Source organism: Rhinatrema bivittatum, chromosome 9 (genome assembly GCF_901001135.1).
Source record: "Rhinatrema bivittatum chromosome 9, aRhiBiv1.1, whole genome shotgun sequence".
Taxonomy (NCBI): Eukaryota; Metazoa; Chordata; class Amphibia; order Gymnophiona; family Rhinatrematidae; genus Rhinatrema; species Rhinatrema bivittatum.
Genome location: NC_042623.1, coordinates 261,328,102 through 261,345,588, shown reverse-complemented (window position 1 = coordinate 261,345,588; position 17,487 = coordinate 261,328,102). Strand labels below are relative to the sequence as shown.

Sequence of the window (17,487 nt, the reverse complement as noted above, 5' to 3'; positions counted from 1 at the left end):
GGAAATACCAATTATAGTAACAAAAAACCAAACATGTTTAACTAAATCCTACACATTACATCACCATCCTATTTCAATCAAAATGTTTCCATTTATCCAAAAATCGATACATTTGATGGGAAGACTCCATGGAATTTGAAGAGAGAATTATAGGAAATAACTTTATTCTATAGTAAGAGAATGGCCTTTTACACGCAAACAACAAAATACTTCATATATTAGTGGGAGTCGATGTGGCTGGTTTTCTCAAATCAATAAAAGACTTTAATTGTTCAGGAGAAAAAAGAATAAAGGTATCTACCCCTTTCTTAAGCACACATTTACATGGAAATTTTAACATAAAAGTAAAACCTAGAGCAATCACTTCTTGGTGTAGGGCTAAAAAGCCTCTACATCTTATTTGTGTAGCAGCAGCTAAGTCAGGGTAGATTTTAACATTAGCATTCATATATGACACTGGAAAGGATCGAAAATATTTTCTCATTACTAATTGTAAATCAATTAAGGAAATAAAGGAAACCAGAATTGTTGCTCTTTCCAATACATCAATATCTGAACTTTCTATTATGTCAGTGAGGTTCTCTTGCCAATTCTGAGCAGTAGCAGTAACTGCTGATTTTGGAAGGAAATAGCATTTATTAATAGATGGAAGTTCTTCCTGGGATATCCCCAGTATTTCCCCCATGAATTTCTTAAAAGTAGTAAAAGGAGTCTCTTCGATCACTCTGGGGAAATTCACAATACGCAAATTCAATTGCCTTGACTTGTTTTCCAAAGTTTCAATCCTTTTCGACAAAGTGTCTCTGTCTCTCACTGTGGCAACTTTGAACTCCAAATTTCCGGATTCCTTCTCTTCCAACACATTAATTTTACCTGCAAGTAAATTCATTTGATTTTGCATATGGGAAGTAATTGTTGTGTTTTGTAGAATAGAATGCTCCAGTCTTGTATTAAACCCATTAAAAGTATTCACAATGCCAGCCATCATGTCCCACAAAGCGACAAGAGTTATGACCTGAGGGCGTTCAGGGACAACCAACGGGGCAAATTTGGGTAATCCTCCCACGGGGTTTTGCAGAGTTCCTCCCAGGGGTTCTTCCCCGATTATCCCTGGACCCAGCCCGGTACCTGATATTATATCGCCATTCGGGGTCCCTGAGTTGCTGGCAGCCGTTGACCCAGCCTCTGTGATGCCACACTTGCCACTGTTCCCTCTGCAGGCAAACCAGGAAGTAATCCTCCGATAAGCGGTCCGGGCTGCAACACCTCCTCAGCCCTCTATGTCGGCGCTTGTCTAAGATCTGGGCTCAAGGATAACTCCTCCGTTCACTGGATCGAAGCTCTGTCTCCGACTAGTCCTACGGTATCCTCGTCCCTCGGTGTGTTTGTTGCCGGGTTGAGGAAGTTCGTGATTTCTTGTTGTCCCATTACAGTAGGTAAGGAAACTGAGGGGAAAACACGTATTTTCCCCTTTCTTTTCGCGGGCATTATGAAGAAAATAAGTAACTTTAGGGAACTTAAAGAATCCTGGCTTCCCAAGCCTCTCAGCGTGCCGCTATCTTAGGAGTCCTCTGGTGTAGTTATTTCTGGCATTAAAACCATGTGATATTGCCCCTCATTTCCCTAAATCCCACCCAAACTCTTCCCTGATCCCACCCCTTCCAAAAATTTGCATTTGTGCTGCTCAATAGTGTTATTATTGCGTGTGTTAATACCATAATGCATTTTGATGAATAACCCAGTATGTTAGAAGGTTACCTCAATATGCAGTAATAACTGGGTAGAGTATGACTGAAACTTCTCCGAACCAGCTATAATATCTTTAAGCTAAATCTACTGGACTGGATTCACCCTAAGCTTCACTTTCTCTATTGTTTAGAACATTCTATACTCTTTCCAGAGCACCCATTCTAGACTCACTATATTGTGAAGATGTTCCTTCTCATTTCATTGAAAAGATCAATATCAGCAGTGCTCTATTGCAGTTAACGCTATCTCAGATGTAATTTTTAGATTTTTCTTTAAATAATACCTGATGTTACTGATGCTCTTCCCCTTCCAAATACTGCTCAAATCATCACTTGCTGAAAACTCATGCCTCTCAAATTTAATTAAAGCTGCTGGAATGATCCTTGTTGAATTTCTGACCCCTATTATAAATTCATTACTTAAGGAGACACTTTTCATAAATAACTACGCTATATTGAGGCCTCTTTTTGAAAAAAAATAAAGACCTCCTTAGTCTCTAATTTTGTAAATAATTATTGCCCTCTGGCAAATCTTCCATTTCTTTCAAAGTTAATTAAAGGGGCATTCTTTATATAGCTTGATGCTTACCTAAATAGTAGCAATTGCCTGGAACATTATCATTTTGGAGTTCATAAGAGCTATAGTACAGAGACACTATTAGTTTCCTTGGTAGATGATTTTAAAATATATTGGGTAAAGAGGAATCCTTAGTTTTGATCCTACTAGACTGTACTGCTACTTTTGACACAGTAGACTATGAAACAAGATATTTGGAGTGTACAGAAGAAGATTTATTAGCTCCCTCCACTTCTGACACAGAAATGCCCACATTTTCTCACACAAGTACATACTCACCTTTTATTTACTGCTAGATGCTCTTCAACTGAAATATATTTACCTTGGATGCAGACTGGCGTATGTCCAGACCAAAGCACTAGGGCTGTGCTATCATTTAAAATGAAATAGGAAATGTCAAATATCCCTCACTTTACTGAAATGAAAAAGCAAAATAAAACAAAAGTATTCTATGTTAACTATTGTTGACAAGTTTAACAATTTTTTGCGAGGGTAGATAGGCAAAGTAGTTAAAAACACTATGGGGCAGATTTTCAAAGCCCTAGGCACATAAATCCAGGAGGATTTACGCGCGTAGTGGGGTTACGTGCGCCGGGCCTATTTTCAAAAGGCCCGGTGGCGTGCGTAAGTCCCGGGGCTTGAAAAAAGGGGCGGGGCATGGGAGGGGTGTGGGCGGGCCGGGTGGTCCGTGGGCAGGTAGGGGGCATGGCCAGAGGCCTCCGCATGGCCGCTGGGCCTGGGATGGCACGCCGGCAGTCGACTGGCGCACGCAACTTACTTCAGCCCCAGGGCTGAAGTAAGTTTTGGAACAAAGAAAACAAAAAGGAAAAGGGAGGGGGGGAAGGGCGGGGGAGATAGGGGAAGGGAAGATGGAGTGGGGGGGGGGGGGGGGTAAGGAAGTTCCCTCCCAGGCCGCTCCAATTTCGGTGCGGCCTGGGAGGGAACAGGGGATGGCAGTGCGGCTCGGATAGGGCTTGACGTGCCCAAGGTGCACAATTGTACACCCCCTTGCGCGCGCTGACCCCGGAGTTTATAACATGCGTGCAGCTGCGTGCGCATGTTATAAAATCGGGCGCACCTTTTAAAATCTGCCCCTATATTTCCCTATATTTAAATACTGCCTAAAGACCCCCATGCAAATGTTACTTTTATAGGGTTAGTGTCACTTTTTCCACTGGGAATCAGAGTGTTCACCTTTTATAAATCACTATCGTCTACCCTAAAACTTACATTAGCCCATGAAACAGTTGCACATCTCTTTTATCCTAATCAAAGCTCATTTTATTTTATTTTCCAACCTTTCATTCTGTTTCCTAAACACTCGTTCTGTCATATTTACACTTGCATTTTGTACACTCTCTAGCATCATGCAAATTCTTATTCACATATACAACTCTCATCTAAAACATAGCACACATTCCTGAGTTTTGGAGCATCGAAGACATACTGTTATTGGTATAAGCATTACTATGGTTTAAACATGTGGGAATTTTATGAATGGAAGCGGTGATCAGGTTTCCTTTAACTTGTCTTGCTATGATGCCCATACATTGTCATATTTCCCCATGCAAGGACAAGTGACTGTGATCCTCGGGATAGAGTTTTGTTAGATAGTTATTGTAAGGCATGAATCCTTGTGTATTGTGTTGTGAGAAATGCATGATGTGAGTCTTATTATTGATCTTGTGTCCTCCTTCTTATGCTTTTGAAGGCAATAATGGATATCCCATCTTGCTGAGGCTGATGATGCCATTCCTGCACTTACCTTAAGAGCTAGAATAGGGCTGTAGTGGTGGACATGCATCCACCATGGCAGTTATTGAGGGAATGTTCATACTCCTAAACCCTGTTTCTCTGTTTGGACAACACTAGAGGCTTTCTTTCGCTGACCCTGATCTGTGAAAAATATTGATGGTATGTTGTCTGTTCCACAGCATGTGTGTCTATCAGTGCTCATCAGCCTAGGTCATTCAGAGACCAGACGTTTGGATATGGAGAAGGAAATTCAAGGCACTGCAACAGTATCTAGAGAAACTAGATCATGAGTTATTTCCACTGAGTCCACATTCCCATTAGTGTGGGTATAAGATGGGATTTATGTAAACTGTAATTTTGCGATTTGTAATGTGCTTTTCCTGTGTTTTTTTTTTTTTGTTTGTTTGTTTCAGGTTGTGGAAGTTTTGTACTGGGTCTGCTATGTGAGGTACATGAGCATCCCTTTCCCCATCCTCTAGTATTTTCTTGTTAGGTTTTTAACTGTCAAGGCATCTTAACCTAGAATGCATGATATGGATGTAGTCCTACTTCATATTCTTTAGACCCAAAGGCTATAGGTGATAGCTAATAGTCTTATCCAGCACACCTAGAGTTAATCTCACAGACTATTTCATTTATAGCAATCTGCAGTCTGTTGGGCCCACATCCAGTAAGAATAGAGATACCACAGAAATGTTGATCATCATCTGCTCCTTGACATACTATACAGAATTAGATTTTGGGACTCTGGCACTGCTCTATCCCGGTTTTATTCACCCATCATACTTTTACTGTATCCTCTAATGAATCTTCCTCTACCACTATTCCACTATCTTTCGGTGAGTCTCTCTAGGCCCTGTCCTGGGCCATCTTCTCTTTTCTAGCTACACCTCTTCTCTCATGGCTCTGATCTCATTCAATGGCTTTCAGCAACACTGCTGATGACTCCCAGATCTTCCTTTCTACACCAGATATTTCACCACATATCCAGTTCCAGATTTCAGCCTGCTTGTCTGACATCACCATTTGAATGTCCTGGCACCACCTTAAAAATGACTGGAAAAATATACCACCAATATCTCAGCTGATTCAATGATTGATAAAGACAAACTATATCATGACCATCATGCTAGGTATCATCGTGAGTGAAGCCACTTTCTGACTCAACTTTATATATACTCATAGGTCATAAGGAAGAAAAATATTACAGTCCAAAAATATAATTTTTTAAGAATTTTCTTTGCTAATAAAATGGTGATTACCAAAAAGAATATGTCTGTATCATTGTATACTAGGGATGTGCAGAAGGAAAACATTTGTTTCAATGTGTTTATCGTTTCGTCAGGACCCAAATTCATTGCATTAGTTTCATAGAGGCAAAAACCAAATCGATGATTAGTTTTATTCGTTTTTTGTTTTCCCATTAAAGTCAAGGGAGAAGTATTTGCAGCCTATTTTTGGCTACAGAATTGGGTTTTGTTTTGTTTTTTTTTTATCAATTTTGATGAAACTTCTGGGGAACAATCATCAGAATGAGAAAAGAGCTCCAAGGTACTTAAGGCACTATAAAGGGGCAAAGGGGTACCAGGAGTGGCAAGAGTGCTTTAACAGAGGTGCAAAGCAGCAGCGAGAGTCTCAAAAACACACCACAGCTTCAAAAGAGAGCACTGATAACAGTTGCATGAATCCTCGAAGGCAGCACAACAGGCAAAGTGGCAAGACAAGTGGCATCAACATCCTACAGCACAATGAAGGAGGAACATAGAAAGCAGGAGTGTCAGAAAAAAACCACAAGGCACTGATAAAGGGACAAAGTAGCAGAAAGACTAGCACCAACACAACGAGGAACCATGGCAAGAACACCACAAGGAGTAGAGTGAGTCTTCTGGTGTATGGCAGCAAGGCAGAGTGGCAGAAAGTTGATAGGGGCAAGACAGGCTGGCAGAGTGGAGGTAGTCAGGTCCCTGTGGTTTAGACAGGGGCAAGACAGGCTGGCCCCGGGGAGAGTTCCCTTTCCTTTGTGTAAGAAAGGGCTCCTAGAATGGGTTCACCCCTAGAGTGGGGTGTTTTCATTGGCATCTAGTGAGCTCTCACTGGTCTTTTAAAATATGGTTGACATAGCAGATATACACACGAGAATTTTGAAGGCAGAGGCGGAAGAGATTTCCATGTGAACAGCGGTTCAACATGGGTCGGCGGGCGTTAAGAGATAGGCTGGCTACACCTGGGGAGAGTTCCCTTTCTTTGCGCAGGAAAGGGCTCCCTGGAATGGGTTGGCCCCGAAATTGTGGTGGTTTTGTTGGCATCTGGTGAATACCCAGAAGCTATTAACTGTACTTATGCACTTAATCTGATGACAAAGGAACTTGAAGAGCTCTCAGAAATAAGAAAACTGCTACTCAAGTCCAAATCTACAGTATCAACCTTTGTTGACTTTGTACCCCACAGTGCCTCTGTAAACTATGGAAAAACAGAGGATGAACTAGAGTACAACTACCACCAGTTTTATATAGTACTAGAAACATTAATGTTGGCACCTAAGTAAGATTTAGGGAAAATGGTCCATATTATGAAGGTCATGAAAACTATTGAGCATATGAAATATCCAAGCTCCAAGCTGGACAGACAGGCACATCATTTGAGGCCAAGCCCTTGTAGGGATGTAAGGCCTAGACAGTGAACAGACTGGCACAGCGTTTTCAGGTCAGGCCCTTGTAGGGACGTAAGGCCTGGATGGACAGTTACAGCATTTGAGGTCAAGACCTTGTAGGGACATAAGGCCTGGATGGACAGGCACAGAGTTAGAGGTCAAGCCCTTGTAGGGATATAAGGCCTAGACGGACAGGCACAGCTTTTGACTATAAGCTTACGAGGCATATTTCATGAAACCAGGAGTAAAATCATGCCAGGATAGCTCTGAATCTGGGTTTTATAATTGGATTCATTCAAAACCATTTTACTGGTACTAATGACTTATTTTTTCCTGTTCAACACAGTGGGGCAGATTTTAAAAGCCCTACGCGCGCCGAGCCTATTTTGCATAGGCCCAGCGATGCACACAAGGCCCAGGACGTGCATATGTCCTGGGCCTTGTAAAAAGGGGCAGGGCATGGGCGGTCTGGGGTGGGGTGGGGTGGGGTGGGACGGGGCATGGCCAGAGGCCTCCGTAGGTCCACTAGTCCGGGGGATCACGTGTCGGCACTTAGTGGGGGTGCGCAACCTACGCCTGCCCGGAGGTAGGCACAACTTGCATAATAAAGGTTAGGAGGGGATTAGGTAGGGCTGGGGGGGGGTTAGGTAGGGGAAGGCAGGGGAAGGTGTGGGGGGGCAGAGGGAACAGGGAAAGCCATCGGGGATCCCCTAGGGCTCGGTGTGCGCAAGGTGCAGAGGTGTGCACCCCCTTGCGCGTGCCGACCCCGGATTTTATAACATATGCGCGCAGCTGCGCATATGTTATAAAATCGGGCGTAGATTTGTGCACGCCAGGTTGCACGCACAAATCTACGCCAGTGCGTAGGTATTAAAATCTGCCCAGTGACTTTTTTAAGTTAAGATTTTGATAATTTTATTTTCTGTTTTGTTGTATATTTATATTTAAGTGCATTCCATAGTTAACTGATCTGCATCCTATTAAGTAAAGTTGTGTTGAACTGCAACCCTATTTTTATTATTGTGGCTCTGATTTTCAAACTATCTGGCTATTGAGCAGACACTTATCCAGCCATGTTCTGCTGAATAACAGGTTAAAGTTATTCGGATAACTTTACTCAGATAACTTTTCTGCTTACCCAGTATAGACCTCATAGTGAATAAATGGGATAAGGGATTTTATTTTCTTTTGTTTATTTCTTTTTACATATAAGTCTTCCTCAACTCCTGCATAGCATTATTTAACTTTGCCTTTAAATATGGCAATATTTTTACATAAGGAATTAAATATTTCTGTATACTTTATAACAAAGAAATAAATATCAAACAAGTTATATATAATACAGTTTTTTATTGGACTAACTTAAACATTTGTGACTAGCTTTCATATACCCTACCTTAGGTCAGTGCAAAATAAGCTTCTGGTTCATGTACTTTAGAATAGGATATGTTTATCTGTATTTTCTAGAGCTGAACATTTTTGGCTGGAAATTATTCTAAATTCATAAATTGGATAAATCTAGCCAATTGCATATTAAAATTGTTATGTGCCTGTACTTGGTGGTATGTCTTTAGCTTGTGAAATCTTTGCTGTTTTATACTAATTTTACCCAAAAGTAGTCTAATTATCAAGGACTGTATAATATTACTTTAAAGGTAGTAAATTATATAGTCCAATGAGGAATTCTAGGTAATGTTGAGATATATATATACATTTGTTTTATCCTCAAGATTGCTGGGGGAATTTAGCTGGATTTTGAATCCATGCTCAATTTTTATGTAAACTATAATTCCATATCTCTTAAGGAGCCACATCCAGTTTAATATTATTTGCTATCAGATAAAACAGAAAAAATGATATTCAAAACCTTGTACAAGTAATATGAAAAACCAAGCTCACCAATTAAGTTACCACTAATATTTTCCACAGAGACAGCCAGTGTAAATGTAATATTCACTATTATCCTTAAGTTAAAATTGAATTTTAAGTTACCCAACCAAAAATAATATAAACGGGAGTACTTGGAGTATACATTCTTAAGAAAAAGATTTTGGTTTTTTTTGAATGACGTTATTTTTATGCCATTTGTGGCACCTAGCTGCCTTCTGATCTCTTTTTCTAAGACATGTTAGGGGATGGTTATAAAGTACAGGTACCTAGATTTACCCAGAAAGATATTAGTATATCCCTAGGAAAGAAAGATATTAGTATGATAGGATAAAAAAACCTGAAAATTACCAAGCAAGCTACATTTTAAGTTTTTATTAGACTTATATTTTATTACTATCATTTAGTAGGGGAGCATTTTAGCACTGGAGACCTTCTAGTAAGCCCTATTAAAATGCTACCTTAAAAGATAAGATAGTAAACTTTTAAACAGGCGCACGGGTGCCCATGTGCATGCATTTTTTTAAGGGTTGGGGCTAGCAAGGTAAAAGGTAGGCTATTTATTTATTTATTTATTTATTTATTTATTTAAAGGCTTTTATATACCGGAGTTCATGTACTAGTACACACCACTTCGGTTTACACAGAACCAATATTGGAAAATTACATCAAACAAGTGGGTATACAGGCTAGTTAACTAGGGGCATTAGGAAGTTCTATCCTTTATCTGGGCAAACTGGGAGTGAAGTAAGGAAATTGGTAATTGCGTTGGCAGGCTTGTCTACTAGAATCCCCCCCACTTACTTGGTAGAGGTGTCATTTGAATGCACATGCAAGGGTCTATATAAAATTGTGCGCACATGTACACGCACGCAGCCTATTTTATACCATGCACACATGTATGCACATTTGTTATAAAATAGCTGTGTCCATTGGCATGCATGTGCACCCGTGCAATTGTATCAAAGTTACTGTCTAACATTTCAATTTGATAACGGCTGATTATAAACTGGCGCGGAGGTTTGCCGGGGCGAGGGTGCGATTAAGGGCCTTACCCCGGTGGGTCTCGGCGCCGGCTGCGCAGGCCTCGCACTGTCCGGTCCCGCTGGGCAGGCGGAGAAGTGTGTGTCCAATTTTAAGCTTGTGCATGTCCAGCGGCATAAAACGGGTTTCAGCCATGTAAGTCAGGGAATTTTAAAACTGGAGCGCGTCCATGCCATGATGAGTTTCACCAGTTCGTCCACTAGTTTGAACAGTATAGACCTAGGTCCTTAAGACCCCCTGATTTAATAGTATGCACTCCCCCAGTTAACTCAGGCTCCTCAAAACCATTTGCGATGCCTGGAACTGGTTTTATTTAGACTTACACCTTGTCAATAGCAGAAGTAAAGTTACGTGGCACTGGACCTGGGAGCATGCCTGGGCACGTAAATATTTACACACGCATCTCTTGGCCTCTCCCCAAAATGCCCACACCCATCCAGACCACGCCCACACCATGCCCCTTTTTAAATCCGAGTGAGAAGTGCATGCTGTAGGAGATGCGCATGCATCTGGGCGACTTTTAAAATACAGCAAGTGCGCATAAGCCCTACTTGCGAGTGTATCTTCCGATTATGGTGCATTCCAAGCTTTAAAATTCACCTTATTATTTGCAAACAGCTTATGTTAGAATATTGTAGTGTACACTATTTTCAAATAGCATGCATAAAACTTGTTAATGTGTGCTATTTATTTATTTATTTAACTTTGTTTACCGACTTTCAAATTAATATCAAGGCGGTTAACAATATTAGAATTTGCAGTAGCAAAATTCACAAAAATCCATAACCCATGAAACACATATCTCACTAATGATTTACATAGTTAAATCAAATACAAAATAATGTCACATTAAATTTAAATTTTTCTTCTCGAATCCAATTAAATTATATTATAAAATGGCTCCCCACCTCAATATTAATAACTCAAATAAAGTACTCTAATCACTTGAGGTACACTGCAAAAATAGCAGAATATAACGTAATTTCTTCCCTTACCCACAAAATTTTAAAAGAAAACACCGACAGAGAGTGGTATCAGACTCTTATATGGTGTATCCAATCTCATGGGCTCTTGCCCTCTACAGGGCTACAACCCCTCTCTTGATTCAAACACCAGTTGTTATCACCTCATTTACCAACTCTCCGAAGGTGAAATTTTCATTTTATTTTATTTATAAGTGCAAAAAATGGCTCTCTTGCTTCACCAGTGCCCTTATTTATTAAAAACTATAATCTAATCTCCCATTTAACCCTTAAAAAATATCTGCAGGGCGGAAGTTTGTCTGCGCGAGAGCAGCCCTGGCTGCTATTCTGCTATTTTTGCAGTGTACATTAAATTTAAAAACATATAAAACAAAATGAAAATCTTAATAACTAATTTTTTTTATTTTTTTTTTAAATAAAACCCTTCAAACTTCATCACCCTTCTTTACCCTGGCCTATACCTCCCTTATTCTATCATTTTTACACTCTTCGACTCCTCTAAACCCTTAGGGTTTTTTATATCTCCTTCTAATTACCCCTTAAATAATGTGAAGAGGAAGAAAATAATCAGTTGGCCTAATTAAAAGCCTGTTGAAAAAGCCAGGTCTTTATCTGTTTTTTAAAACTATTAATATTCTCCTCCAGACGAATTTCGACCGGAAGGGAGTTCCACATCCCAGGTCCAGCCAAGGACAATGCCCTTTCTCTCACAGAACCCAAATGGGCCAATTTGGGTGATGGAATTGGTAGTAAAGCTTGCCCAAGTGATCTTAAATTTCGAACTGGGACGTGAATACGCAATGAAGCGTTAAGCCATTCAGTATTACTACCATATAAGGTTTTGTGAATTAAGGTGAGACATTTATAATGAATGCGGGACTGGACTGGCAACCAATGTAGCTTCATCAACACTGGAGAAACATGGTCATACCTATTTATATTGGACAGCAATCGCGCGGCCGCATTCTGCAACAATTGTAGGGGACGGATAGTTGATGAGGGAACCCCCAGCAGTAGCGCATTGCAGTAATCTAATTTTGGTAATATTAGGGCCTGCAAGACTATTCGAAAATCATTCAAATGCAACAGAGGCTTCAATTTTCTTAGCACTCTTAGTTTGTGGAAGCCATCTTTTATAATAGACTTTATTGAAGGTTTCATGGTTAGCTCAGAATCAAGAATGAAACCCAAGTCTCTTACTTCACGTACAATCTTATGAGATTGGGAGTGAGCTACAAAATCAGCCTCTATTTTCTCTGTAATCTTGTTGCTAATGAGTAAGATTTTTGTTTTCGAGTCATTCAATGAAAGAGACATATGCATAAGGAGCTGTTTGATTGACTTGAAATACATGTCCCATAATTTCAGTGCAGCCGATAAAGAATCTGTAATAGGTAACAAGATCTGTATGTCATCAGCAAACAGATAATGCACCAATCCTAGCCCGGCCAAGAATTTACAAAGAGGTGCCATGTAAATATTAAACAGGGTTGGTGAAAGGGATGAACCCTGTGGTACTCCAGCATGGAGATCCACTATTTCAGATTCAGCTGTACCCCATTTTACTACATAGGATCTGTTGGAAAGAAAAGATTCAAACCAACTCAAAGTTTTGTCTGAAAGCCCAATTTCCTGCATTCTTAAAATTAATGCTTCGTGGCTTACGGTATCAAATGTCGCTGTTATATCCAATAGAATTAACAGATACGAAGTATTTTGGTCAAAGCCTCTTTGGATAGTATCACAGTGACATTAAAAGAGTCTCCATATTATGGGCTTTCCTAAAACCATACTGAGATGGAAAAAGAAGATGATGATCCTCTAGGTGGTCCATAAGCTGACGATTCATGACTTTTTCAATTAATTTGGCCAAGAAAGGGAGTATTGAAATTGGTCGATAGTTGGCCAAAATTTCAGGGTCTAATTGGGCTTTTTTCAAAATAGGTTTCACTAAAGCACATTTCAAACCATCAGGGAATCTGCCTTCTTCTAGAGACAAATTCACAATATCAGCCAAGGGTTTGGCAATGATGTCTTGAACCAACTTAAGATAGTTAATGGGCATCTTGTCAAGCGGATGCTTAGCTGGTTTCATCTTTTTAATTAAATTAACAATTTCTAGAGAAGAAACTGTCTCAAATGCAGCCCAATTAACTGAAGGGTTAATAGGTAGTGAGATCTTTTGTGTCCTATTTGGAAATAGGACACATATAGGAATTATAACATGCGCACCCCTAAGAGGGAACTTTTCCTCCTCTCCCCCCACCTTCCCCTCCCTTCCCCTATCTAACCCACCCCCCAGCCCTACCTAAATCCCCCCTATCTTATTTCAAGGAGTGCACGCAGCAGGCTGCAGGCACGCCATCCCCCAGCACAGCCGCTGTGCTGGAGGCCTCGATCATGCCCACGGACAACCCTACTCCAGACAAGTGCTCCGCCCACGACACCACCCCATTCCCGCCCCTTTTTCAAAGCCCCGGGACATACGCGCATCCCAGGGCTTGCGCACGCTGCCGAGCCTATGCAAAATAGGCTTGGCGCGTGTAGAGGAAGGGGGGTGGGGTTTAAAGGGTTACACACGTAACCCTTTGAAAATCTACCCCAAAGAAATTAAGGAAAAAAAATGTTGGCATGCACATCATTATTTTACTCGTTGGCAAACTGTGAGCTGCAACCGAGTAAATACATATGTGTAAATTCATACATACTGGTCAGGAAAAGTTCCTCAAAATGACATATATTTTATATGAATTAGAGGGGAGTTAGCTATTGGAAAAGGTCAATCGGATTATAGTGTGCCTCTTCTATGTGCATCTGCCCTCTACACAGGAGCTCTAGTGTGGGGCCTGGTAGTTTAAATAAGCAGCTTGGTACATCCATTTGGACACAGTATTGCTTGCATCAATTAGTTTGTTAAAAACTCTTATTTTAGCTACAGTGGATGTAGTCACAGCCCTCAGGTTCTTGCATCAGCTGAAGGGTAAATTTTGCAATATGTTAACAAAACTTCTGCTGTAATTTCTGAAATGTGCAGTAATTATGAATACATTTGTATACATTTTCCTCGATTTAACTTAACTTAATTTATTTATTTGAATTTATAAATCACTTACTTTAAGGAATGCATCCAAATCATAGTGGTATATATCATATAAACAAAGTATAAAATAAATAAAAACATCTTAATTTATATTTCATTTTTTATGAATAAACTTACCTGACAGATTGCACTAAATGTGTCTTGATAATTAATTTGTTCCTTGGGAAAGGAGGGGGGAAGAAAATAGAGGTAGAGGCTAAGAGCTGGTAGATGGGACAGAAAAAGAAGATGAGGGATAAAAGCAAACAGAATGTTGGGAATTATTAGAAAGGGAATGGTGAATAAAATGGAAAATGTCATAATGCCTCTGTATCGCTCCATGGTGAGACCGCACCTTGAATTCTGTGTACAATTCTGGTCGCCGCATCTCAAAAAAGATATAATTGTGATGGAGAAGGTACCGAGAAGGTCTACCAAAATGATAAGGGGAATGGAACAGCTCCCTTATGAGGAAAGACTAAAGAGGTTAGGACTTTTCAGCTTGGAGAAGAGACGACTGAGGGGGGATATGATAGAGGTGCTTAAAATCATGAGAGGTCTAGAACGAGTAAATGTGAATCGGTTATTTACTCTTTCAGATAATAGAAAGACTAGGGGGCACTCCATGAAGTTAGCATGTAGCACATTTAAAACTAATCGGAGAAAGTTCTTTTTTACTCAACGCACAATTAAACTCTGGAATTTGTTGCCAGAGGATGTGGTTAGTGCAGTTAGTATAGCTGTGTTTAAAAAAGGATTGGATAAGTTCTTGGAGGAGAAGTCCATTACCTGCTATTAATTAAGTTGACTTAGATAATAATCACTGCTATTACTAGCAACGGTAAAATGGAATAGACAGTTTTTGGGTACCTGCCAGGATCTTATGGCCTGGATTGGCCACTGTTGGAAACAGGATGCTGGGCTTGATGGACCCTTGGTCTGACCCAGTATGGCATGTTCTTATGTTCTTATGAAGAAGGCATCAAAGGGGAGTAAGACAGAGGGAGAGAGTGGAGATGGAGGATGGGGAGAGGATGAGGGGAAGAAAGGGATGGGTGATACAGGGAGAATGGAAAAATGAGGGACTCAAGATTAGGAGAAGGGAGGTAGATCCACTTTCTCGCAGCTGTACTCTCAATGCCAATATCTTCACTTACATCCAAACCCCCCTCTGATCCCATCACTCACTCCCCTGAACTCCTGCAGATCCTCTCTCTTTTTCCCCCTATCCACTCACTATTTCACACACACATACTCCATATCGCCTGTGATATCCTCACCCTCCACTTGTTCACACCCCTGCTCCTGATTCCCTCATACATTCACGCACACACACGCATGCATGCACACACACTTAAATAAAGTATCTCCTCCGTGCAATTCTCCCCTCTCATCCTACTCCTTGGACTCCTGCAGCCAATGCCCTCTCCCTTTTCCATCTCTCCCATTTTTGATCTTTGGCCAGTCCATCAGCCTGTGCATTTCTTCCCTTCTCCACCAACTTCCAATCCCAATCTGACTTGATAACCTAAACACAGAAGGGGCACCCACCCTTGGCCACTTCCTCATCCCCTGCTCTTCAGGTCCAGAATGTATAATAACAGATTAGAAATGTTTAAGGAAGAGATTGAAAGCTTTCCTTTTTATTACTGCCTTTATGTGGTGTGGTTTTATGATACCGTTTTATTTATTGTATGAATACACTGGGCAACACATTTTCACAAAAGTCATGTTACGGAAATGAAATTAGTCAATTCTTATATATTTCCATGTGCTAAACATGAATGTGACTGTGAAAATGCAAAATTGGCTCTAGTTTTTTTGTAATATGCAATAATATAATTACATCTTGAATTGTATGCCAATAGTAGGAGACCTACGGTTAATACCGTTTGAAAAATGAAGTCATAGACTACGTCTTAGATTTCTTTGCTTGTCTCTTGTACACCTGTTCGGGAGCATCTCTGTGGAGTATCCAGCAGTAGTCAGCCAGCACGAATATTTCAAATGCTCACCCTTTCTGACTCTGTTTCATATAGTACACTGCTGACGTCAGCTTACTCAGCAGCAGCATGGCAGTAGAACTGCATTGCATCAGAAAATGATGTAATGAACTCTGGATGATGTGTGCATGATGGTATTATGCAATATGATGCAATATTACATCATTCTGGGCTTATTTACAGTCCTACTGGATAAATTTATATGACTAAACATAGAACATAAGAACATAAGAAAATGCCATACTGGGTCAGACCAAGGGTCCATCAAGCCCAGCATCCTGTTTCCAACAGTGGCCAATCCAGGCCATAAGAACCTGGCAAGTACCCAAAAACTAAGTCTATTCCATGTTACCATTGCTCATGGCAGTGGCTATTCTCTAAGGGGCGGATTTTAAAAGGAGCGCGAACAGCCTACTTTTGTTTGCGCTCCAGGCGCAAACAAAAGTACACTGGATTTTAGTAGATACGCGCGGAGCCGCGCGTATCCACTAAAATCCTGGATCGGCGCGCGCGCAAGGCTATGGATTTTGTATAGCCGGCGCGCGCCGAGCCGCGCTGCCTACCCCCGTTCCCTCCAAGGCCGCTCCGAAATCGGAGCGGCCTCGGAGGGAACTTTCCTTTGCCCTCCCCTCACCTTCCCCTCCCTTCCCCTACCTAACCCACCCGCCCGGCCCTGTCTAAACCCCCCCCTTACCTTTGTTGGGGGATTTACGCCTCCCGGAGGGAGACGTAAATCCCCGCGAGCCAGCGGGCCGCTAGCGCGCCGGGACGCGATCTGGGGGCGGGTCCGGAGGGCGCGGCCACGCCCCCGGGCCCGCCCCCGGCCGTAGCCACGCCCCCGGGCCCGCCCCCGGAACGCTCCCGACACGCCCCGAAAACGCCGCGCGGTTCGGACCCGCCCCCGACATGCCCCCCGACACGCCCCCTCCGAAAACCCCGGGACTTACGCGAGTCCCGGGGCTCTGCGCGCGCCGGTAGGCCTATGTAAAATAGGCTTACCGGCGCGCAGGGCCCTGCTCGCGTAAATCCGCCCGGTTTTGGGCGGATTTACGCGAGCAGGGCTCTGAAAATCCGCCCCTAAGTGAACTTAATAGCAGGTAATGGACTTCTCCTCCAAGAACTTATCCAATCCTTTTTTAAACACAGCTATACTAACTGCACTAACCACATCCTCTGGCAACAAATTCCAGAGTTTAATTGTGCGTTGAGTAAAAAAGAACTTTCTCCGATTAGTTTTAAATGTGCCCCATGCTAACTTCATGAAGTGCCCCCTAGTCTTTCTACTATCTGAAAGAGTAAATAACCGATTCACATCTACCCGTTCTAGACCTCTCATGATTTTAAACACCTCTATCATATCCCCCCTCAGCCATCTCTTCTCCAAGCTGAAAAGTCCTAACCTCTTTAGTCTTTCCTCATAGGGGAGTTGTTCCATTCCCCTTATCATTTTGGTAGCCCTTCTCTGTACCTTCTCCATCCACTATATTAAATATCCACTATATTAAATATCTTCAAAATGAGAGCCAATAAAAACTTTTCATGGTCATATTCGTGTTCAGCACATGAAGATACTACAGAGTAGGACCTTTTTAGGTCAGTAACACTTTCATTGTTGCCCAGTGATATGAATCCAATGCTTGTAAACCACTTTAAACATGACATTGGGAAGCAATGATTTTTAGAAAAACATGTAATTAAATAAATAATTTGTAAATAGTAGGGATGTGCAGAGCAAAGGTTTATGTTCATAAGTCCATAAGT

The 17,487-nt window shown here is 41.4% G+C and overlaps 1 long non-coding RNA gene across 2 annotated transcripts in view; it reads right to left on the bottom strand.

Moving 5' to 3' along the window:
- The window catches only part of LOC115099053, a 297,401-nt gene that overhangs the window by 21,916 nt on the left and 257,998 nt on the right, over window positions 1-17,487 (bottom strand). Inside the window, exon 5 of one of the 2 annotated variants that reach the window (XR_003858672.1) lies at window positions 2,648-2,740. The exons of the other annotated variant lie outside the window; for it this stretch is intronic. This is a non-coding gene — a long non-coding RNA (uncharacterized LOC115099053). The remainder of the gene's footprint in view (window positions 1-2,647; window positions 2,741-17,487) is intronic. 2 annotated transcript variants of the gene reach the window in all.